The sequence below is a fragment of the Miniopterus natalensis genome, chromosome 14 (genome assembly GCF_054644295.1).
Source record: "Miniopterus natalensis isolate mMinNat1 chromosome 14, mMinNat1.hap1, whole genome shotgun sequence".
In the NCBI taxonomy this organism is placed as follows: Eukaryota; Metazoa; Chordata; class Mammalia; order Chiroptera; family Miniopteridae; genus Miniopterus; species Miniopterus natalensis.
Genome location: NC_142094.1, coordinates 20,536,776 through 20,562,452, shown reverse-complemented (window position 1 = coordinate 20,562,452; position 25,677 = coordinate 20,536,776). Strand labels below are relative to the sequence as shown.

The 25,677-nt window shown below is 38.0% G+C and overlaps 1 protein-coding gene and 1 pseudogene across 1 annotated transcript in view; both read left to right on the top strand.

Moving 5' to 3' along the window:
• The window catches only part of MCU (mitochondrial calcium uniporter), a 166,933-nt gene that overhangs the window by 29,073 nt on the left and 112,183 nt on the right, over window positions 1-25,677 (top strand). The gene's annotated exons all lie outside the window — the stretch shown is intronic.
• Window positions 14,406-16,038, top strand: LOC107545790 (phosphofurin acidic cluster sorting protein 2 pseudogene; annotated as a pseudogene).

Genomic DNA, 25,677 nt, shown 5'->3' with positions numbered 1-25,677 from the left:
AAGTGGCAATACTCTAACTCAGAGTTTCTCAACCTTGGCACTACTAATATTTTGTACCAGATAATTCTTGTGATTAGGGGACTGTCTTGTGCATTATAAGATATTTAACAGCATACCTGGCCTCTACCCATTAGATACCAGTAGCTTCCTTCCCTAGTTGTGATAACCAAAACATGCATTAGAAATTGTCAAATATCGCCCCTGGTTGAGAAACACTGCACTATCACTTTTCTGCCTTGTTTTATAATTGTTTTCTCCTACTTGTTCTTTCTAATAATATCTGATGGCCATACACTGTAGGAGCTTTGCAGAGAATGCATCCAAGTGAACAGTTCAGAATATGACCAATTAATCCTAAACATGCAGAAAGTTTTAACATTGTTTCAAAATGAGAAGACAAAACCTCTTTTCCTTGTGTGCCTATCCTTTGGATTTTTCCAATATTACTTTCGTAAGATCATGTAAGGTAATGTATGCAAAAGTGCTCTGTGGGCGATGTTAATGAATGTAATGGTTGATTCCTCAATAAGTATTTTACCTTTCTCCCTTGTACAATAGCAGTATGGTGTCTGAATTTGACCCTAGCCTTGTGTGCACACTCTGATTGGCTTAAGTCAATGGTTTTGAAACTACCAGACATGACCTATTAAAGGGTCATAAAATCAGCTTAGTAGAGGGGCAACCAACTTTTAAAAAATAAGTGTAATACAAAAAAAATCTGTACAATCAGCATTGTATATGGTAAAGATAAGTATTATTTCATAAAATGTTATAATGTATATTTGTGTGTACATTTGTGTGTATATTGTGTATGTTTGTGTATATCTGTGTATATTTGTGTATACTGAGTCTTGATGTAAAATATATTTCTTATTGTGGCTTGTGGTTGAAAAAGTTAAAAGGCCACTGGTCTTAGCCAATCAAATTCCATCCCCCTTGCCAGGTTGATTCGGGAACCCAGGTCTAAACCAGTCTGTCCATGGAATCTGGATGAAAATCATGGACTCCCTTTTCTCATCCAGGTCTCATGTAGAACAAATTTCCTTATTTGAATGCAATATTTACTGTTTTTAGAGTGTGCCACTTTATGAATATATGAATATTATACTTATAAAACCTCATTTTAAGAGCCCTATTAGCCAACCAATTTTTGGTGTTATTTTTTCACTTATTGGGTTTGAAGAACACTCTATTTCTAAACTTTCTTTTTATATATTCTCAGGGATTCTTTTGTTTTCAGAGGTCAGAAAACAACTATGACTTTTCTTTCACTGGTATGTTGGGTTGTAGTTACCTCAGAGTATTCAAAAGGAAAACATTTATTTGTATCTTTCTTTTTAAATGGAAAAAAAAATCAGGAATGTGTAGAGAATAAGCCCGTGAGAAAATAGAAATTACTAATTTGTCTGACTTAGTGCCTTTTATTCTAGATATTCTTATCAGTGAACACCCATGGAATGGGTACTGGAGGCTATGGCTGTCCTTAACTTCAGCGACAAAGCATAGGAATCTCTCTCCCTTTTTAAACTAACAGCTTTATTGAGATATAATTTACATACCTTAACATTCATCCTTTTAAAACATACAAGTGGTTTTAAGTATATTCACAGAGTTCTGCACTAATTCTAGAACATTTTCATCACCGCAAAAGGAAACCTGTATCCAAATAAACAAACGAAATAGAAACAGACTCAGATACAGCAAACAGGCTGATGATTATCCAGAGGAGAGGAATGTGGGAGACTAGGAGAGAAAAAGTGAAGGGATTAAGAAGTACAAATTGGTCGTTACAAAATAGTTCTGGGGATATAAAGTAGAACATAGGGAATATAGTTGATAATATTGTAATAACTATGTATTGTGCCAGGTGGGTCCTGGAAATATCAGGTAACACTTTGTAAAGTATATGATTGTCTACCCACTATGCTATACACCTGAAACTAATACAAAATAATATTGCATGTAAACTGTAATTGAAAAATAAAATTTAAATAAAATAAAAAAAGAAATCTGTACCCATTAGCAATCACTCGCCATTCCCCCCATACCTATCCTCTGGCAATCACTAATTTATTTTCTTATTTCTGTGGATTTTCCTGATCTGAACATTTCACTTAAATGGAATCATATAACAAACACATGGCCTTCTGTGACTGGTTTCTTTCACTTAACATAATGTTTTTAAGGATCATCCATGTTGTGCCATGTTTCAGTACTTCATTCCTTTTTATTGCATAGTTTAATCCATAATATTTCATTGCATGGGTAAACATTTTATTTATCCATTTAACAGTTGATAGATGTTTGAGTTGTTTCCATTTTTGACTAGTATGAATAATGTTGCTAGGAACGTTCTTGTACAAGTTTTTTTGTGTGTGTATGAACATGTGTTTTCATTTCTTTTGGGTATATACATAGGAGTAGAATTGCAGGGTCATGGTGATAATTCTGTTTAACTTTTTGAGAACCTGCAAAACTTTTCCAAAGTGACTGCACCATTTTATAGTCCAACAATGTATTGAGGGTTCCAGTTTCCCTACATCTTCACTGATGCTTGTTATTGTCTTTTTTTTTTTTTTTTTTTTTAGTTTAGATTAGATTATAATCATCTGAAGTACAGTAGGTAACCAAGAAGCAAAATTCTGTTCTGTTACAACCACCCTATTTGTAGAAAAGAGAGAAGAAAGAAAGTAAATCATACAAGATGAGCTTTTTTGATCTGAAGACTCAATGAAATGAGAGGGGAGGTTATTGTCTTTTTTATTTTAGCCATGCTAGTAAGTGTGAAGTGGTATCTCATTGTGGTTTTGGCCTCTGCATTTCCTTAATGACTAATGATGTTGAACATACTTTCATGTGCTTATTAGGCATTTTTATATATCCTTTGGAGAAATGCCTATTCATATCCTTAGCCCATTTTTAATTTTTATTTTATTATTTATTTATTTAAAAAAAATGTTTTTATTGATTTCAGAGAGAGGAAGGAAGAGGGAGAGAGAGACACAGAAACATCAATGATGAGAGTCATTGATTGGCTGCTTCCTGCACGCCCCCCCCCCCCCCCCCCCCCGCTGGGAATCGAGCCCAAAACCCGGGCATGTGCCCTGACTGAGAATCAAACTGTGATCTGGTTCATGGGTCACTGCTCAGCCACTGCGCCACACAGGCCCAGCTCCTTAGCTCATTTTTAAATTGGGTTGTTTGTCTTTCTGTTGTTGAGTTGCAAGGGTAGGGATGTCTTTTTAAAGCTTTGCTTCATTATGAATTTATCACCCATTCATTTTCAATCTGATAACTCAAGAGTCTTTCCAAAGAAGGCAGTCATGTGTCCTTTTCAGTGCCTTTCAGCTTTTTGAAGTGCCAGTCATCAGTAAGGCATGTTTTTAAAAAAAATGGAAATGGAGATTGTTGATGCCCAAAGACAGATAAATGGAAGAAATTATAAGCACTACCAATATAGATCAAATGTATTAGGATCTGATGAAATCAATTAAATCCCTTTAACTCCTATGGGAATCAGCAGGAAAGCCATTATTGCCAATTGTGTGAAACAAATGCTGTTGGTTTCTGGCACACTCTTTAAGTACACTCCCTCACACAGAACATAAGAGACTTTTGTACCTAGTATTGCAGGGCTTTGTGTGTAACATTTTGATTATGTATTTGTTTCACCCTCCCTCAAAAGGAATTTGGGTATTCAAAGAATTCCTAACTGGTTTAACTGGATCACGAGAATGCTTTACATAGCTATCATATGCACCATCTATTATAGTAGCAACTGAAGGCTATTAAATATATTATTAGCTTGGTTAAATTACAGCAGAGCATCCATGATACCAAAATTCGCCTTTTGATTTTTTTCTACATTTTCTGGGTTTAATAAGAGTGTAATCTTTCAGTAAGAGCATTTATACCTGATTAATATTAAATGGGAAAAAAGAAAATACACAAATAGAATAACTGTAAGGAGTGCTGAAAGGTAAAGAGGATTGGAAAGAACACAGACTGTGGGTTTCTAAATCTACCATTTTCTCCTTGGGTGACCTTGGACAAGCCACATTTATCTCTCTAAATATAAGTCTTCTCATATATAAAATGGGATGGATAAAATCTACCTTGTAAGGCTGTTATAAAGTTAAAATGAGACAATGTACGAAAAGCATATAAGCTAGTGCTTAATATAGGCACTCAGTTGATGGTTCCTATTATATATTATGTTTCATATGTATATATTTATGGCAGAATTTAGTCTTATTTAGCCGAAATTGAGTATCTATCAATCTTGACAAACCTGTCTGGTCATTTGATTTCATAGAAGGTAGATAAAGCACACTTTTTTAAGGATTAATTTTTTACTATAATGGTAAAATATGCTTGCTAAAGAAAATTATTTTGAAAGCTACATTTAAAAGTTTTAAAAATAGATAGGAATCTGTGAACAGAGGCTTTAAATTGGAATGTAGTCCAAGAAATAAAGAAAAATCTAGAGTTAATAGTAACAATATTAATTGGAAATTATGAGTAGGAGCTAGAGGAGGGTTATTTAAAGACTGATGCATACTACAAAAGAAACTCATCACTTTACTGAAACATTTACAACATACCAACGGGGAGGATGCACCATCAAGAGCGACTTTAGAGTATTATCAGAATGAGCTCAGAGATGAGGCTTCTAACGTTACTAAGACAACAAAAACATTTTTAAAAACTGTGGCATAGTAGGAATAGGTAAGAATGGGCTTGCTCTTTATACATAATGCTGTTAAAACAGATGACAATGAAAGCATAATTCCTTACCACTTATTCACAGTTCTGATAACGAACCTCTTTTGACTTGAAAGATAGAAAATGACACCAATAAAGGGTAGTCTAAGTCTGAGAATAGTGAAGAGCCTATAAGGGAGCATAGAGTTATCCCCCCACCCCCAAATAGTAAACTCTATGATATTCAGAATTTACATATGAGGTTATCCATGGTCTTTGAGAAATCTTACAAAATGAGAGAAGTACTGGATGATTTAAAGATGGGTCTTCTGAAAACGAGAAGAAAGTAAATTTTTAGACCCAAGAAAGACTAGTGACATAGACAGGATTCTAGAATGGATGATTAAAAATGGATTTACAAATTATACATATTTTTAAGGAGGAAGTAATAGTTGCATAGTACCCTAATTTTTTTTACAAATAGGATTGTGAAACGAATGGTTGAGTGAAATACTATATCCATGTTGTTCAATATGGTAGTCACTACACACAGGTGACTTGAAATGTGTGTCGTTTGAATTGAGATGAGCTGTAAGTGTACAATACACATCAGATTATTTACATGTGGAAATGATAATATTTTGGATATATTGTGTTAAGTAAAATTTATTATTAAAATTAATTTGACCTTTTAAAACTTTTATTAATGTGGCTATAGACTAGTTTAAATTATATATGTAATTCACATACTGGAAATATATTTGGCATCACTATTCTTCAGGAATAGCAATAGTTACTAAGTTAATTTTAGAAAATTTATGAATTAAGGTATTGGATATTGAATCAAGGTTATAATAGTTTCCTTGTTAAAAAAAAATGAGGCTTTTACATTCTTATAATTAAATGGGCTTATAACTGAACATCCAAAGAATTCTAATAAAAAGAATACATATGTCTAATGGTATGATGTTCTGGTTGTAGTGACTATGGTAATTGGCAGTGAGAAATGGTTATAACAGGCAGACAGTTTTGTCCATTTAAAAAAATTATTTTTTAAAATTGGAATTTTAATTTTGAGATAATTAAAGGTATACCTCAGAGATACTGTGGATTTAGTTCCACACCGCCACTATAAAGTGAATATTGCAATAAAGAGAGTCACGAATTTTTTGGTTTCCCAGTGGATATAAATGTTATACTATATTATAGTCTACTAAGTGTGCAATAATAGCATTATGTCTAAAACACAATATATGTACCTTAATTAAAAATTTTTTTTTTGCCCTAGCTGGTTTGGCTCAGTGGTTAGAGCGTTGGCCTGTGGACTGAAGGGTCCCAGGTTTGATTCTGGCCAAGGGCACACACCCTGGTTGCAGGCTCCATCCCTTCCCTGGTTGGGGTGTGTGCAGGAGGCAACTAATTGATGCATCTCACTCACATCAATGTCTCTCTCTCTGTCTCCTTCCACTCTCTGAAAAGCAATGGAAAAAATATCCTTGGATGAGGATTAAAAAAAATAATAATAATAATAATAATTTTTTGTGTGTGCTCAGTTGGTTGGAGCATCAGCCAGAACATCAAAAGGTGGTGGGTTTGATTCCTGGTCAGAGCACATACCCAAGTTGCAGCTTCAACCCCCAGTCAGGGCACGTGCAGGAGACAAATGATCGATGTTTCCCTCTCTCTCTCTCTCTCTCTCTCTCTCTCTCTCTCTCCCTCTCTCTCTCTCTGTCTCTCTTCTTAAAAAAAAATTCCTCTGTCTTAAAAATTTTTTGTTTAAAAAGTAACAAAGGAAAAAGTACCAATTTAAAAAAAAAAGATTTTGTTTTTTTGGCTAAAAAATGCTAACTATTATGTGAGTCTTCAGTGAGTCATAATTTTTTTTTTTTTTTTGCTGGTGGAGGGTCTTCCCTCCATGTTGGTTGCTTTTGACTAATCAGGGTGGTAGTTACTGAAGGTTGGGGTGGTTGTGGAAGTTTCTTAAAATAAGAAAACAATAAAGTTTGCTGCATCAATTGACTCTTTCATGAATGATTTCTTTGTACCATGTGACGTTATTGATAGCATTTACCCACAGTAGAACTTCTTTCGGAATTGGAGTAAGTTCTTTCATACCCTGCTACTGCTTTATCAACTAAGTTTATGTAATATTCTAAATTCTTCGTTTTCATTTTAACAGTCTTCACAGCATTTTCAGGAATAGATTCTATCTCAAGAAACCACTTTCTTTGTTCATCAGTACATGTTAAAGTTTTATCATGAGATTGCAGTAATTCAGTCACATCTTCAGGCTTCACTTCTAATTCTAGTTATCTTGCTGTTTCCACCACATCTGCAGTTACTCCCTCCACTGAAGTCTTGAACTCCTCAAAGTCATTTTTGAGGGTTGGAATCAACTTCTAATAAATTCCTGCTAAGGTTACTATTTCGACCTCTTCCCATGAATCATGAATGTTCTTAATGGCATCTAGAATGGTCAATCTTTCCCAGAAGGTTTTCAGTTTACTTTGCTCAGATCCATAAGAGGAATCATTATCTTTGGCAGCTGTAGCCTTCTCAAATGTATTTCTTAAATAATAAAACTTGAAAGTCAAAATCTCTCCTTGACCCGTGGGCTGCAGAATGGTTGTTGTGTTAACAGGTATGAAAACAACATTAATCTCGTACATCTCCATCAGAACTCTTGGGTGACTAGGTGCATTGTCAATGAACAGTAATATTTTGAAAGGAATCTTTTTTCCCTCTAAGCAGTAGATTCAACAGTGGCCTTAAAATATTCAGTAAACTACATTGTAAACAGATGTGCTGTCATCCAGGCTTTGTTGTTTCATTATAGAGCATAGGCAGAGTGGATTTAGCATAATTTTAAGGGCCCTAGGATTTTCAAAATGGTGAGCATTGGCTTCAACTTAAAATCACCAGCTGCATTAGCCCCTCACAAGAGAGTCAGCCTGTCCTTTGAAGCTTTGAAGCCAGGCATTGACTTCTCCTCTCCAGCTATGAAAGTCCTAGATGGCGTCTTCTTTCAGTATGAGTCACTCTCTGTTAGCTTCATACTTCTGCAACTTTTTCACCTCCCTTAGCCTTCATAGAATTGAAGGGGGTTAGGGCCTTGCTCTGGATTAGGTTTTGGCTTAAGGGAATGTTGTGGCTCATTTGATCTTCTATCCAGATCACTGAAACTTTCTCCATATCAGCAATAGGCTGTTGAACTTTCTTATTATTCCTGTGGTCACTGGGGTAGCACTTTTAATTTCCTTCAAGGAACTTTTCTTTGCATTCACAACTTAGCTGTTTGGCACAAAAAGCCTAGCTTTTGGCCTCTCTCAGCTTTCAACATATCTTCCTCATAAAGCTTAATCATTCCTAGTTTTTGGTTTAAAGTGAAAGATGTGCCACTCTTCCTGCCACTTGAACACTTAGAGGCCATTGTAGGGTTATTAATTGCCCTCATTTCAATATTGGTGTGTCTCGGAATAGGGAGTCCTTGAGGGAAAGGGAGAGAGATGGGGGAATGGTTGGTTGGTAAGCAATTGTAACACACACATTTACCAGTTAAGTTCGCCATCACTTTATGGACACAATTCATGGTACCCCAAAACAATTACAATAGTAACATCAAAGATCACTGATCATAGATCACCATAACAATGATAATAATAATGAAAAGTCTGAAATATTGTGAGAATTACCGTAATGTGACACAGAGACATGCAGTGAGCAAATGCTGTTGGAAAAATGGTGCTGGTAGACTTCTATTTGTAGAAATCACAATATCTCTGAAGCACAATAAAAGAAGATATGCCTTTATAGATTCACATGCAGTTGTAAGAAATATTGCAGAGAGATCTAGTGTGCCCTTCTCCACTTTCCCCAGTGGTAACCTTTTTCAAAGCTGTAGTGCAATATCCCAACCAGGATATTCACATTGAAACAATCCATTGATATTATTCCATTTTCTCAGTTTTATTTCACATTTGCATGTGTGTATGTGAGCGTGTGTATTTAGTTCTTTGCAATTTTGTTACAGGTATAGGCTTCTGTATCACCACCACCACAGTGAAGATACATCACGGTGTCATCACAAGGATCATCCCTTTTGTCCTTTTATCACCAATTCCATCTTTTCCCTTCCTACTTCCTAACCCTCGTCAACCACTAATCTGTCCAATTCTATAGGTTTGTCATTTCAAGAATGGACTCATACAATGTGTCACCTTTTGAGATTGGCTTTTTTTTTTCCCTCTACTCAGCATGTATCAATAATTCATTCCTTTTTTTCTTTATTGTGGTAAAATATATGTAACATAGTATTTATTTTAACTATTTGTAAGTGCACAATTCAGTAACATTAAATATGTTCACATTGTCATGTATCTATCACCACTATCTATACCTAAAACTTTTTCATCATCCCCCCACCACTCTATACCAATTAAACAACAACTTTCCTTCCCCCATCTCATAGTAACTTCTGTTTTTCTTTCTGTCTCTAGGATTTTGCCTATTTTAGGTACCTCATGTAAATAACACAATATTTGTCCTTCTGTGTCTGGCTTATTTCACTAAGTATAATGTTGTCAAGGTCCATCTATATTGTAGCATATATCAGAATTTTCATCCTTCTTATAGCTGAGTAGTATTGTAGCATCCCACATTTTTATTAATAACATGGATGAAATATCGATGACTTGTTTTGCAGTTCTACATATGACCTGAAGCTGGCAGTAAGTTGTATATTTAATGTGTTGTTTTTTCAAAATAAAGATTGAAACTAGTTATTAGACTAAAGGATGGGCTAAATTGATCAAGATGTATTGAACATGTATATGTGTAAAATTGCACATGTGGCCTGGCTGGGCGTGGCTCAATGGTTGAGCATCGACCTAGGATCCAGGCGATCGGGGTTTGATTCCCGGTTAGGGCACATGCCCGGGTTGCGGGCTAGGCAGCCGATCAATGACTCTCTCATTGATGTTTCTATCTCTCTCTTTCCCTCTCCTTTCCTCTCTCTGTAATCAATAAAGATATATTTTTTTAAAAAAATTTCACATGTGATTCCAAAAATAAGTGTTACTGTAGATGGATGTTATATAGCAGGTAACATGAAAAATACCTGAGGGGTTTCATTTGACAGAATGTTCAGTGTGAAACCACAGTGTGATTTGGGCTCTGTTGATAGAAGCAGCATCAAGAACGAGGACTGTGATTGTTCTCTAGAGTATTGGGTTCATTTCTGGGTTACCTTATTTGAAAAGAGACATATTTTAGAGAGAAACCAGGATGATCTGACAAGAAGTTATTAGAACAAGAATGCTATAAGATGGAGTGGACTGCCTTAGAAGGTAGTCAGGTCCTTGTCAAAGAATTTGTTCAAGCAGAGGCTGGCTGAACACTTGGCAGGGACATTGTAAAGAGTATTTCAGTATCTGTTGTTGGGGGTGTGGGGTTAGAGAAGATTCTCTATTATACATATTTGTGGATACTCATCCCTTGAGGTTTTGTAATTATAGAACATTGTAGAATCCTGGCATTTAAACTGTTAGTAATGATTGTCTCTGGGGGATGGGATTACAGGGAACTGTCACTTTCCATGTTATATATTTCTGTATTTAATTTTAGTTTTTACAAAGCTATGTATTGCTCTATTTTTTATCATTTTTTAATTGTATTTTTTTATTTGATATACCCCAGTGACCAAACATTACATAATTTAATACATGATCATCACAATAAATCCTGCACCCATCCAGCACCACGCCTAGTTATTAGAATATTATTGACTATGCTCCCTATGCTGTACTTGACATCCCCATGTGTATTGCTCTATTTTTAAAAAAGCAAAAGAAGTCATAAACAGATATTCTTGTTTTGCAAATCAATACAATTTAATACTTTAATTTTGAAAATTTCAAAAATAATAGTAAATTAATGTAAACATTTTTAGTGTTTAAAACCCTTTGTGTGTATTGAGAGGTGTGTGTACATGTGAAAGTTGGATACGTGAATTTTGTACATCTTTGGGAAAGTGCTTTGCTTAATGTTTGCCTTTATTCCTTTTTGTAGTTCTGTGGATGGTGACAGTGAAAGTTGGTTGGGCTTTGGCAGATCATTCTGCAAGCCAAGATTCATCTCCAGTTCCAGGTTTGGGTTATTAAATAGTAAGATTCTGACTTATTTCTATGGTTCATTCCCTACCCCATCCCCCCACCCCACCTTGACTGCTGCTGCCTAGTCTCCCTGTATTTGTAAAGGCTGCTAGTTCAAAAAGAAAGTGAAAGTGGAAAAGTTGCATTTTCTTAGGAAAATATTTCTTTCTAACCCAGACATCTTTTGTTTTCCCTCAGATGGTTCTATTTGATCCCCCAGACACCAAGCTTGGCCCTTTATGCATGTTGGGAAAGAAAGATTATGACCAATACTTGCCTCCTAGAGATGTTTAGGAAAAATGTTGCTAAGCTGCCTTAGTAGTAGGCTGTAAACAAAACTCTGAGCCACACCTCCTTTCCTCATTATTATCTCAGTAAATTTTAGCTTAGGATTCTAATGATTTAAATGCTGCAGTTCTCTCACACAGTTTTAAAATATGTAACATGTCAGTGAAGAGAGTTATTACTATGCTTCCTTTGCCGCTTAACAGTGCCCTTTTGATGATTTTTAGGCCAGGCATTTAGCAATCTAAATGGTGGACAGTCTGGGACATTGTTACTTGATGTCAACATGAAGCTGTTCCCTGTTTGAGACAGTAATGCTGGAGAAATGGTTCTCTTAGCATTTTGTTGAAGAGCTTTCAGAGGATGGTTGCTTTCATTGTTTATAAAAAGTTTCCAAAAAGTTGTTTATAATTCGCTACTGTGTTCACTATATTGTTCCCCAAAGCTTCTTAGTCTTCTTAGTGAAGCATGTAGGTCATATGCCTGAGGCTCCTTAAGAGACTGATAACAATCAGCCACCCCACCCTGTAGAGTTTCTATAGCCTGAGGCTCATTAAGAGACTGAATAACAGACTCTGAGTGCTTTGAGTCTTTGCCTGATGTGCTTCTGGATCCAGGGCTTGGAAAAGCAGACCTTGGTGCACATCTTGGTCCTGTCCAAGCACACCCACCCCCAGCAGAGGAAACTAGAAGCTATGGAGTGTGGAAAACTTCAAACAGGGTACTCAAGGCCAGTTAGAAACAGCGTGTAACATTGGCCTGCACCAGAGACCATCCAAAAGACTGGGAGTCCTAGCAGATCTACCTAATACATAGAAACAAATCCAAACAGGTAGCCAAAATGGGGAGACAAAAAACAAGCCCCAAATGTAAGAACAAAAGAATTCTCCAGAAGAAGAGCTAAATGAAATGGAGATAAGCAGTCTATCAGATATAGAGTTCAGAATACTGATCATAAAGATGCTCAACAGCATGAAAAAAGATATAGAAACTATGAAAGAAAGTAAGAATGACATAGTAGAAATAAAAAACATTGGAATGAATGAACAGCAGATTAGGGGAAGCTGAAAATTAGATCAGCAAATTAGAAGATAGGGTAGAAAAAAATCACTCAATCAGAGACCCAAAAAGAAAAAACAATTAAAAAACAGGAGGACAGTTTAAGGGAGCTGTGGGACAACATGAAATGTAACAATATTCACATCATCAGAATGCCAGAAGAGGTCGAAAGTAAGCAAGGGTTAGAGAACCTGTTTTAAGAAATAATGGCAGAAAACTTCCTTAACCTGGTCAAGGAAAAAGTCACACAAGTCCAGGAGGCACAGAGAGTCCCAAGCAAGAAGAAGCCAAAAAGGCCCATGCCCAGACATAATTAAAATGCCAAAAATCCAAGACAAAGAGAGAATCTTAAAGGCAGCAAGAGAAAGCAAGCTGTTACCTACAAAGGAGCTCCCATAAGGCTGTTAGCTGATTCTCATCAGAAACTCTACAGGCCAGAAGGGAATGACATGAAGTATTCAAGATAATGCAAAACAAGGATCTGAAACCAAGACTACTCTATCTAGCAAGGCTATCATTCAAAGTAGATGGTGAAATAAAGAGCTTCCCAGACAACAAAAGGCTAAAGGAATTTATCACCACCAAACTAGTGTTTCAGGAAATGTTAAAGGGACTGCTGTAATTAGAAGTTGAAATAGAGAGAATGAGAAACATAGGCATAAAGAAATAAAATGGCAGTAGGTAAGGATCTATCAATAATAACCTTAAATATAAATGCATTTAATGTGCCAATTAAAAGACATAGGGTAGCTGAATGGTTAAGAAAACAAGACCCAAATATATGCTGTCTACAAGAGTCTCACTTTAGAACAAAAGACTTGCACAGGCTGGGAAAAAAAAAAGACTTCTGAAGGACTTTAATGGAGAGCTCGACAGCAGTACAGTCATAGTAGGGGACTTTAACACCCCACTGACTTCACTGGATAGATCCTCCAGACAAAAAATCAACAAGGAAACAGTGACTCTAAATGACATACTAGATCAGATGGATGTAATTGAAATTTACAGAACATTCCACTCCAGAGCTGCAGAATATGCATTCTCCTCGAGTGCACATGGGACATTCTCAAAGATAAACCACATATTTGGACACAAAACAAATCTTTACAAGTTCAAGAAGACTGAAATTATATCAAGCATCTTCTTGGACATTTACGCAATGGAATACTATGCAGCTGTAAAAATGAAGAATCCCTTACCCTTTGAGAGAGCATGGTGGGACCTGGAGACTATTATACTATGTGAAATAGACCAATTAGGGGAAGTCAAGTGTCACATGATCTTACTCATATATGGAATCTAATGAACAAAATAGGCCAATGAACAAAATAGAGCCCGAGACATAGAAGCATGGAACAGACTGATGAATCTCAGGGGGAAGGCGGGGTTGGGTGGGTGCGTGGGGAGAGAGTAACATAAGAATTTATATGTATATGCTCATAACCCATGGACACAGATAATAGTGGGGTGACAGCCTGGGGAGAGGGGTACAGGGTGGAGGGGATCAATGGGGGGAAAAAGGCACATTTGTAATACTTTCAACAATAAAGACAAATTTTTTTAAAAAGTAAGAATGAGGAGGTGAGTCTGAACCCAGGTCTGTCTCCTCAAGTCTGGGTCCTAGCATGCACCAGACCTTCAAGGGGGCTGTGGAGAGGGGGGTGTTGGTGTCACTGTGTACAGTATGGTATTCCATGGAGAAGGGGGTTAGCAGTCAGTGGCCCACAGGACTGTCTGTATAGCTGTTGTTAGATGAGGGGACTCAGGGAAGGCGATCCCAGGAAGTGAGGTCACTTCCCAGTAGAACTTGGAACCCCCGTAACCAGGTACCCACATACTAGCAACAGCCCAATGGCCAGCTCACTTGGCAAGAGACATTTGAGAGTGCAAGATGTTTTCTTGCTGTATTGCCAGTGATTGGGGCTCTTGCTTCCAGAGACTGTGTAGTGAGAATTCTTCTAGATTTTTCCAGCGTTGGTTCAACCCTCATCCTCGACATCAGTGGCCATTTTCAAGATCACCTGAGAGCTCCACACAGGAGAATGGACAGGAGCTGACAGATGGGGACCTCAACTCCATCCCCCTGCAGGAGGCACAGGTGCCCCACACATCCACAAGAGTGCAACACAGGCTCAGGGGAAGAAACCATCAGCCCTTAATAGAAAAAGGACCTATAAGTTGCAAGCAGCTGCAGCTTCATCACTACCCATGGGCCTGGCCAGTGCGCCCCCCATGCTCAACATGCTGGTGACCTTGAGCCAGTTCGGTCCCTGGGAGTTGGACTTCTCCAGCCCCACCTGCGTGCCTAGGTTGTGCACCCTGACCATAAAGAAGCTGGTGGTCTTCGAGGAGCTGGAGAATGAGCTTATTTCCGTGGCAATTGCTGTGAAGATGCAGGGCTCCAAGAGCATCCCTATGTCCCAGGAGATTGTCCTGCCCCCAGTGGACAAGTGGAGACAGACCTGGAGCTGACCTTCTCCTTGCAGTACCCCCACATCCTCAAGAGAGAAGGCAACAAGCTACAGATCCTGTTGCCGGAGAGGAAATGCTTTAGGAGCCAGATCGTCCTGGGCTACAAGATGCTGGCCGTGGGTACCATCCACATGGCTGAGGTGATGCAGCGACCCCCCCCCCCCCAGGGTGGCCAGGTGCTGCGCCTCTGCAGCAGCATAAAGGAGGCTTCCTCCAAGATAGCTGAGATCTGGATCTCCTCCCTGTCCAGCCCCCATCGACCACGAGGACAGCACCATGCAGACTGGCCCCCAGGCCAAGTCCACGGATAACTACTCCGAGGGGGAGTCTGAGAGCTTCTCATCTGAGCAGGAAGCCAGCGATGATGCCGCGCAGGGGCAGGACCTGGATGAGGACAACTTCGATGTGGGGGAGCCTAAGAAGGAGCAGAGATAGAAAATAAGAATGATGCCCACGGCCGGGCAGCCAGCCTTCAAGCAAAAAGTCCTGGCGAGGCTGCTCAGGGTCAGTGTTGGAGGAAGTGCAGGACTCGAAGCAAGACTCTGCGGAGCATGTCCCTGAGGTGGAGGTGAACCAGGATCTTCTGAATGACACGCTGGAGAACCCCAGTGACAGTGGCCCAGGCATGGAGGATCATGATGATGATGATAGCATCCTCAGCATCCCTAAGCCCAAGCTCAGGCCCTGCTTCAGAGGCCTGTCACACTCCAGCTGGAAGATGGAGATGGGGAGCATCCACAGTGCCAGGGGACAGAAGGAGCCTCTGAGGCTGGCCCAAGTGCCTGAGAAGACACAGGCCCTGGGTGGCAAGCAGCCCAGCAAAAAAGTCTTAGATTGGGTGGCCCAAAGCACGCCAACTCCTGGGGCACAGCAGGCATAGCCGGTGGACAGCCTGGAGGCAGAGACCTCCGCCCTGGATGTGTTCACCAAGAAGCTGCTTCCCAAAGGGCACATCACTAAGACTGAGTCTCTTGTCCTCCCCTCTATCAGGTCTGAGGGGAAGCAGGCCAACGGCCTGGGCCAGAGCACGTCTCTGAAGGAGCTGCAGCCAGTGTGGCCACAGAACAAATGAGCCCACATCCTGGACAAGGAGCGCTGCCCGGACCCGCGGAGGCAGCTGCAGCTCCCTAGGAAGACCCTGTTTGACAAGCTAAACCACATCCTCATCTCCAATGACCAGCTGCCCGAGAACATCCTCAGCAGCACTGCTGACTGGCGGGCCCTACGCTCAGCTTTCACTGAACTTCAAGATGAAGAACCACCTGCAGCATGTGAGCCGCTTGCTTCAGCGCCTGCGAGGCCTGTGACAGGTCCTGGGCCACAGTGTGTGTCAGCTGCCACCGCAAAGAGGGCTTCCCCTCCCCACTAATTGCAGTTTTTATAATTTTTGTGTTTATCTTACATATACTTAGAATTTTACTGTATTTTTTATTATACTATTGAGTAACATAAAATGTATTTTGAATAAAATAATAATAATATTTGGGATTATGCTTAGCAAAATTTGAATCTTGTTAAATTGTATTGTGTCAAATAGGATGTTTAAAAATCCTAAGTGTTGGGAATCGGACAGGTGATAAAGTCAGACTATGTATATGCTTTTTTCTTTGAATTCTAGCTAAAAGTATTATTTTCAGTTGTAAGCAAATTCAGTATTTTAATAGCCTTCTTTGCAGCAGTCCTTCAGGCTTCTCTGTTTATGCCATAGAGGAAATTTTTCCATTTTTAAAGAAAGCCAACTTTTTATGCTTCTGTAGTCTTTTTGTGGGAGTAGGGTTTAGGGGTATGTGGTTTTTCAGCCTCTTTCCTCGTAAAGTAGGCTCAGTATATGAGGTTAGCCAGTGAAGAGAATTAGGGCTTTTATTGTTTCTCTGCTTTGGTCCTCTCCGTCGGTGTTTTTCTGCGAGTCGATTAGTAATAGCTCTCTTGTTACACTGCAAGAGCCGCTTGGAAAAGAACCCTCTCGCCCTTGTAGTGTGGAGCTTTCTCTTCGGTTACCTCAAAATAGGAAGCCCCATGGTTCGTGACTGATCATAATAGTGACATGATGGAATATCCTACTAGGAATGGCTTTCCCAAAACAAAACTTACCAATTTCGTTGGAATTTTTTGAACCAAGCTTCAGGATTGTGATTTCAGTACTGTGTTTCTCACTTCTGACTCTTACTCTTATTTATGTTTGACTTGTTATTTTTCTTGATTTCTAACTTTGATTCCAGCAAGGTCATAAAAACTAGTGTAGTACACAGTTGGGTTCAAACCAGCAGGTACCATGAGTCATTTGCTCCTTTGCTTGTGCAACCTGTGTGCTGCTCTTAGGTGTGATTGTATCTCTTAAAACTGTCTTTCTGGACAGATCCTAATCCAGTTGTGATGCAGACACAAGAGCATGAGAGAGGAGAATTTCTAGATCCAACAGGCAAAGACTTAGTGGATGCCTAAAAAGATTCTAGTTGTATTTGGCATAATGTAGGCTGTTCCAGCATATTTCAATAGTTGTTAATAACTGTATAGTTATTAATGTGTTTATTTGTATATTTAATTATAAACACAATCTCCCCCCCTCAGATATAACAGTTAATGAGTTCACTAATTGAGCTCTTGAGAGAGCAGCATTAATTGACCACGACTAAATGTAGGTTTCAAGAGACATAAGCATATTATGTCAAAAATATGCCCCTGTGGTTTGTAGACATTCACTGAGAAGGATAAACACATAGAAACAGTCTTCTTTTGAAAGTGGAATGTATTTTCATACCAGGTGGAAAGGAAGGCATCTGTACTGTAAGGAGAGTGCCCATGTTTCCTATGGTCAGTGGTCACTGCTGTTGACATTTCCTGTGCCAGGCTTTCAAGTTGATTGTTGCTTATGGATTATTTGTAGCTAAAACTTCCGTTTGATTAGTCTTGTTTCTACTTGTTCCTATTTTTCCTGTGTACTCTGTCCATCTTTGTCATCATAGGGATTTCTTCAGGCTTGCAATTCTATTTTACTTATACTCTGTTGCATTACCATTTCCCCCTAGAGGTTCTTAGCATTTTTATATACATTTTAGCCATTTTTTAGACTACTAGGCTTTTGATTAGGTAAGTAATGCTCAGAAATAAATATGATTCTGATAGTCACAACCTGCTGGTCACCACCGGTTAGTGTTTTTGTTTATAACTTAATAGCTGTGGTTTTTATGTGTTCTTTGAGTCCCTACCTATATTCATGGACCAAAGTGACTGTGTGAAAATTATACCTCGCAGGGCTCAGGTAGGACACAGTAGAAGATAAGTCAGACATATGTCTTGTCCAACAACTTCCACACATATAGGTATGCATAATAATGAAGAGCCATTAATTTCAAAAGAATCTGTTGTCCATGGGCAGGATCTGGACTGTCAATAAATTGCAGGGATTGATTTTATCCATGTAGGAGACAGAAAGCACCAGGGTGCCTGAGTTAGGAAAGATCTTTTTCCTGAAGATGTAGTTAGAATGGCTGCTTGCTCTTTGGGCAATTCCGGAGCTGATTTTTAAAGAGTGCAAAGCTGTAAATACTACTAAGAATTTTATAAGGTAGGAAGTTGGGGAAATTAAGGGAACAAGTATCCTATATTTGGTTTTGGTATCAGATGGGTGTGTGAGTGTGGGAATGTGAGTGGGAGAGCGAGAGCCACTTGATCATCACATTGTGTTTATGTTGTTGCCTGGTGATGAGCTGTTTAGAGAAAGGTTCCTAGAGCCCTTTTAATATAAGTGCTTTATGAGAGGAGGTGGTAAACTTAACTATAATACATTTTTTAATTCATTCAACAAATATTTATATTTAGTACCTACTGTGTATCAGCAGTGTTCTAATCATTGGAAACATTTTTTTCTGTACTTGTTCATTTAAGGTAGGGGTGAGGAATCTTTTTTCTGCCAACAACCATTTGGATATTTATGACATCACTCACAGGACATACAAAATTATCAACTTAAAAATTAGCTATGAAAAAAGATCCTAGATTTATTGAATTTCGAGTCCCGCCTGCAATTGCCTTGGCAGGGCCAGACCAAATGATTTCACTGCTGTATACAGCCCACTGGCCAGACTTTCCCCACCCCTGATTTAAGGTGCTATACAAGTCGTAAGTTTCTACTTCTAGAAGCCTGCAATATAAGCTTCATGATATAAATTCGTATATTATGAACTTAGAAGCAAATGAATGAAACTTTGACAAGTAAAAATTCATTTTGCCCAGCCGGGCGTGGCTCAGCGTTTGAGCGTCGACCTAGGTCCAGGAGATCGGAGTTTGATTCCTGGTCAGGGCACATGCCCGGGTTGTGGGCTGTAGCCGATCAATGATTCTCTCATCATTGGTGTTTCTCTCTCTCCTCCTCCCTTTCCCTTTCTCTCGGAAATCAATAAAGATATATTAAAAAAAAAAAAAATTTCATTTTGCATTAGCACCTAGAGGGGCAGATGTCCTTATTGGAAAGTAGCTATGAAGAAATCATAAAAGATTTAGTATATGCATGATAGAATTTGAGACCAACTAATTAGACTTGAAACTAACCTTGTTCTTTGTAGTGTTACTTCTACTTGAAGTTCTCTTGGTGCCTGATGGCAGCTGATTCTGAGAACTTGAGCAAGGTACTATTCAGCAGTATAATTAAACTCTGCAGCTCTTTCCAATAATCCAGCCATTTGTTTTTGTAGGTTATGCTATAGCTCATCATTTTCATTTCTCCCCTTGACAGTTTTATATATATATTTGAAAACTATTTTAACCCAATCCCTTTTAAACCCACCTTTAATATAGGAAGTCTTTTCTATATATATATATATACTATAATTTTATTCTTTATATTATATGGTAACTGTATAATTAATCTTTTTCTTTTTAAAATATATCTTTATTGATTTCAGAGAGAAGAAGGGAGAGGGAGAGAGAGAGATAGAAACATCAATGAGGAGAGAGTCATTGATCAGCTGCCTCCTGCATGCCCCCGACTGGGGATGGGGCCTGCAACCCAGGTATGTGCCCTGACCAGGAATCGAACCCCAATCGCCTGGATCCTAGGTCGACGCTCAACCTCAGAGCCACGTCCGGCCAGGCTGTAATTAATCTTTTGGCTTCATTTTTCCTATCCTAGATCTAAAGCAGGCTTCAAAAAAAAAGATTTTTGGATAGTTAATGTTAGCAGTAACATGATGTTCATACTTAGTGACAGACTGAGTGCAGACTTCATTGATCAATGGACTGACTCCATTTTGCCAACTAGTTTCTTAAATCCACAGTCTGGTTAGGAAAAGAAAATGCTAGAATTTTTGGCTGACTGGCCACAGCTTTGGGACAGAACAGAAAACAACAAGGCTGGTGGTAAATTCAAAGTCATAGGCTCATTTTCCTTTCTCGAAAACATCTGGTTCATACCAGGATTTTTCAGCCAGACTCATTTCTGAGTTTTGTTGGAGTATTGCAGGAATGTTCAGATAGACCCCAGGGTCAGCAGACAGTCCCCATATCACCAGTTGAGATTTCATATTTTCTTTCAATCCTTGGGTGTTAGTGTAAGATAGAGTTCTCTCCTTAAAGTGATCTGCCACTCTCCTTTTGGATTTATATAACAAGGTCTGCAAGTAAGTATTTCATATTAATATTATAAAATTGCTTTTGTGGTTTGCCTATATGAGTTAAAATACTATTTATAAAATTGAAAGGGCCCTAGCCAGCTTGGCTCAGTGGTTAGATTGCCAGCCTACAGACTGAAGGGTCCCGGGTTTGATTCTGGCCAAGGGCATGTGCCTTGGTTGTAGGCTTGATTCCCTGCCTGGGGTTGGGATACGTGTGGGAGGCAACCAATCGATGTGTTCCTCTCACATTGATGTTTCTCTCTCTCTTTCTCTTTCCCTCCCTCCCTCACTCCCTCCCTCCAGGTGAGAATTAAAAAAATAAAATAATTTTTTAAAAAAATTGAAAGGCTTCTGAACAATTTAGATCAAAACAGTTTAATTTATTTGTTTAAGCAAACAAGTTTATTTCTAAAGGTTCAAAGTCTATATTTACATAAAGTTATACTTAGGTTTTTTTCCCAGTGGAGTGAATGCGATTTGGTATTTTATACATAAACAGCTACCACAGTATGTTACTTTTCTCACAAGGACTCAGCGAAAACAGATATTTTTTAAAACAGAGTATCCTCACAGTATAACTTTTTCAGTGATAGCCTTTTTGCTTATTTTTAAGTTTCGTACTGTACCACGTACAGATAGATTTTCTCACCGTGGCCTCAGTGTCTTCCTGTAGTCACTCTTGGCTGAGGTGGTAAAATATACATAATATTAAATTTGCCATTTTAACCATTTTAAAGTGTACAGTTTAGTGACATTTAAGTGCATTTACATTGCTGTGTACCATCACCACTATCCATCTCTAGAACTTTTTCATCATTCCATGCTGAGTAGCTATTTTTAATGTTTCTAATGAAAGGGCATCCCACCTAGTTCTGCTTATATTTTGGTTCCTTGCATCAAGTTTTTCTTTGTGCTTTGATGCTAGTGTGCATTTTCCCCTCTTCTCTCTCATTTGCTCAAAAAATATTTTTGAGCACCTTTGGTGTACATAGTAGGGCATAGAACCTAGTGGTGTGGCTGTTAGCTATAATATTTGAACACAAGACTATCTGATATCAGTCACACTAGCGTGACAGTGGTTTCTCAAATATCAAAAAGAAAAAGCCTCCATAAAATACTTGAATAATGGCCACACTGAAAAGGAAAAAATACAGGTCACATCATATACCTGCAGAATCCCAAAAGATTTTTTTTCGGTGGTTGTAAAAAAAGCTTTTGTATAGTATTCTTGGATTTTTAGTTAACTTTAAGTGTCAAAGAGTCATAATTGTCAACTGTATCTATATAACTATTCCCTCCTTATTTAATTGGATACATCTGGCTTTACAGAGATAGATCATTTGAATTGTATTTATTGAAGCTGTGTCTGTCCTGAGCAAGAAATCTGAAGTCCATTATTTTCAGATCTCTTATTCTAGGATATATAATAAGACTTCAATGTTCAAAATATCTGAAATTGGCTCCAGAGATTATCCTAGCCACCATTTGTTTGAGGAATTTATGCTATTTTATAATTGTAATGTCTGCAGCCATCTGAAATCTAAACTTAAGGCAAAAATTGTTATAATTGCTACCATGTAGGTAGGCCAGGTTACAGAAAAAAGAATTTGTTTGAATCTTCTGATGCCAACCCTGAGATATCAAGACTTGTATCATTATGTAGGGGATCATGGAGGTGACTGATGTATGACACCTTTTTTAGAAGTTTGGTAAACACTTAATGGGAGGTTGCTAAGCATGAAGTTAGCCTATTTGAAATTTGGAAATATAGAGGAATTTCTGAATCGAACAATAAAATTGTTTAGGCCTTTTCATCCTGAAACTGGAGATGTGACCAAAACCAGCTAAAAATATAAACTAAAAGTATAAGGGAAAGTTTAGGAGTAGATGTAGGACAAAAGTGCCTAGAGAGTAACAGTTTTAATTTATTTTTACTTGAACTCCAGTTGCCTCTTATTTGCTATGTTTAGCACATGTTCAGGGCCTAGATTTTGTCCCTTATCCCACATTCCCTCCCCCTCTGTGGATATGTGTTTCCCAAGCTGTCACCGTGGTCATTTGCTTTGAGATTTTTCAGGGATGGCACAGTGCCTAGAAAATAGTAGGTACTCAATAAATTCTTAGAGAATTAAGAATACCCTGTGAACACAAATGTGAGAAGCACTGCCTTTTTAATATATTCTGAATTTTGCCTTGGTTTTCATTTTCTTTTAAAAATTGTTATGGAGAATATAGTACTTGTTACTATAGAGTAATGAGGACTGTTCTTTTTACAGTTAATTTTGTTGCTTTGGCACTTTTGATACAGTCATAAAGACTTTATAACTAACTCAGTAATATCCCTGCTATTATAAAAATTACTATGGGAACACATCAAAACATAGTCTATGATAGACTGTTCAATAGAAATATGATATGGCCATATATGTAATTTAAAAATTTTTAGTAGCTAAATTAAAAAGAAAAAAAGAAATAGTTGGAATTAATTTGAATAATATATTTTAACACATTATATAAAAAATATTTCAATATGTATACAACATAAAAATTATTAATGAGTTATTTTATATTCCCTTTTTTTTTTTTGCACTAAGTCTTCAAAATTTACCACACACCTTAATTAGGACAAGACCCATTTATTTTATTGATTTTTAAATATATCTTTATTGATTTCAGAGAGAGGAAAGGAGAGGAACAGAGAGATAGAAACATCAATGATGAGAGTCATTGATTGGCTGCAGCCCGCAACCCCGGGCATGTGCCCTGACCAGGAATCGAACCCCGATCACCTGGATCCTAGGTCAACGCTCAACCGCTGAGCCGCGCCCAGCCAGGTGGGACAAGACCCATTTAAAATTCTCAGTTGGACATGTAGTTGAGTTTCTGTCATATTGCACAGTGTAGATCTGCCATTTTTTTCTGTTTTCCCTATCAGGTCTATTACCAAGGAATGACAGCAAGTATTAACTTTCCGCTGTCCAATAAACTGTCCAAAATGTGCACAACAAGAAGGTGATATAAAGAGTCTAGGTAGTTCATTCCCTGAAGAAATAAATTCATTATTTTAGATAGACCGTGAAAAAGAAAGACATCTGTGTTTGTCACAGTCTCAAGAAAGAATTATAATTTGAAACTTGCTCTTTCTTTTATAATATTCCATCAAGGGAACAAACTTTCCACCTGGAGATGTGACATATTAGAGTTATTTATCTCCTTAGAATTTGGCAAACAGCATCCTAAATTGGAATTAAATGCACCGGCCTTTCCATACTATTAACTATCTTTATTTTATTATTCATTCATTCATTCATTCATTCATTCATTCATTCATTTTTCAAAATACTATAGATGTCCCCTTTTTCTCCACATTGACCCATTCCACTCCCCCACCCCCCTCCCCAGTCCCTCTCCCCACCAATGTCCGTGTTCTTGGGTTGTGCATATATGTGTATGAATTCTTTGGTTAATCTCTCCCCCTCCACCCACCTGCCCCCCTCCTTCCCTCTGAGATACATCAGTCTGATCCATGCTTCCATGTCATTGAGTCATTTCTGTCCATCAGTTTATTTAGTTCTTTAGATTCCACATATAAGTGAGATCATGTGATGTTTGTCTTTCTCTGCCTGGCTTATTTCTCTTAGCATAGTTTTCTCCAGGTCCATCCATACTGTCCCAAAGGGTACGAGATCCTTCTTTACAGTTGCATAGTATTCCGTGGTGTAAATGGCCCACAGCTTTTTTATCCACTCATCTCCTGATGGGCACTTGGGTTGTTTCCAGATCTTAGCTGTGGTGAATTGTGCTGCTGTGAACATGGGGGAGCATATATTCTTTCTGATTAGTGTTTCAGGATTCTTAGGATATATTCCCAGAAGTGGGATCACTGGGTCAAAAGGCAGCTCCATTTTTAATTATTGAGGGAGCCTCCATACTGTTTTCTACAGTGGCTGCACCAGTCTGCATTCCCACCAGCAGGGTACTAGGGTTCCCCTTTCTCCACATCCTTGCCAGCATATGTCATTTGTTGATTTGTTGATGGTAGCCATTCTTACCGGTGTGAAGTGATACTTCATTGTGGTTTTATTTTGCATCTCTCTGATGATTAGCGACATTGAGCATTTTTTCATATGTCTCTTGGCCATCTGTATGTCCTCTTTGGAGAAGTGTCTATTCAGGCCCTTTGCCCATCTTTTAATTGGATTGTTTGTCTTCCTCTTGTTGAATTGTATGAGTTCTTTGTACACTTTGGAAATTAGCCCCTTATCAGATGCATTCTTGGCAAATATGTTTTCCCAAACCGTGGGGTACCTTTGTATTTTGAGACTGTTTTCTTTTGCTGTGCAGAAGCCTTTTAGTTTGATGTATTCCCATTTGTTTATTTTTTTCTTTTGTTTCTTTTGCCCTAGAAGATGTATCATTGAAAATTCCACTACATGGGATGTCTGTAACTTTACTGCCTATGTTTTCTTCCAGGATTTTTATGGTTTTGCAACTTAAATTTAAGTCTTTTATCCATTTTGAGTTTATTTTTGTGTATGGTAAAAGTTGGTGGTCTAGTTTCATTTTTTTGCATATACCTGTCCAGTTTCCCCAGTACCGTTTATTGAAGAGACTGTCTTTACTCCATTTTAAGGTCTTGCCTCCTTTGTCAAATATTAATTGACCATAATGGCATGGGTCTATTTCTGGGGTCTCTGTTCTGTTCCATTGAACTATATGTCTGTTGTTGTACCAATACCAGGCTCCTTCCCTCTGAGATTCATCAGTCTGATCCATGCTCCCATGTCATTGAGTCATTTCTGTCCATCAGTTTATTTAGTTCTTTAGATTCCACATATAAGTGAGAAAAGCTTTTTTGTGAAAAAAGCTTTTGTACAGCATTCTTGGATTTTTAGTTAACTTTAAGTCTGATCCACTTTAAGTTTGACACTCTTTAAGTGTCAAAGAGTCATAATTGTCAACTATCTATATAACTATTACCTCCTTATTAAATTGATTACAATGGCATTGTAGTACAGTTTAATATCTGGTAAAGTGATCCCTCCAACTCTGTTCTTTCTCAAGATGGCTGCGGCTATTCAGGGTGTTTTTTGATTCCATATAAATTTTTGGAATATTTGTTCTAGCTCTGTGAAATATGCTGTTGGTATTTTAATAGGAATTGCATTGAATCTTGAATCTATAGATTGCTTTGGGTAGTATGGACATTTTAATGATATTAATTCTTCCAATCCATGAACATGGTATATTCTTTCACTTTTTTATATCTTCTTCTGTTTCTTTTTTCAGTGACCTGTAGTTTTCTGAGTACAGATCTTTTACATCCTTGGTTAAGCTTATTCCTAAGTATCTTATTTTTTTAGTTGCAATGGTAAATGGTATTATTTTTTTAGTTTCTT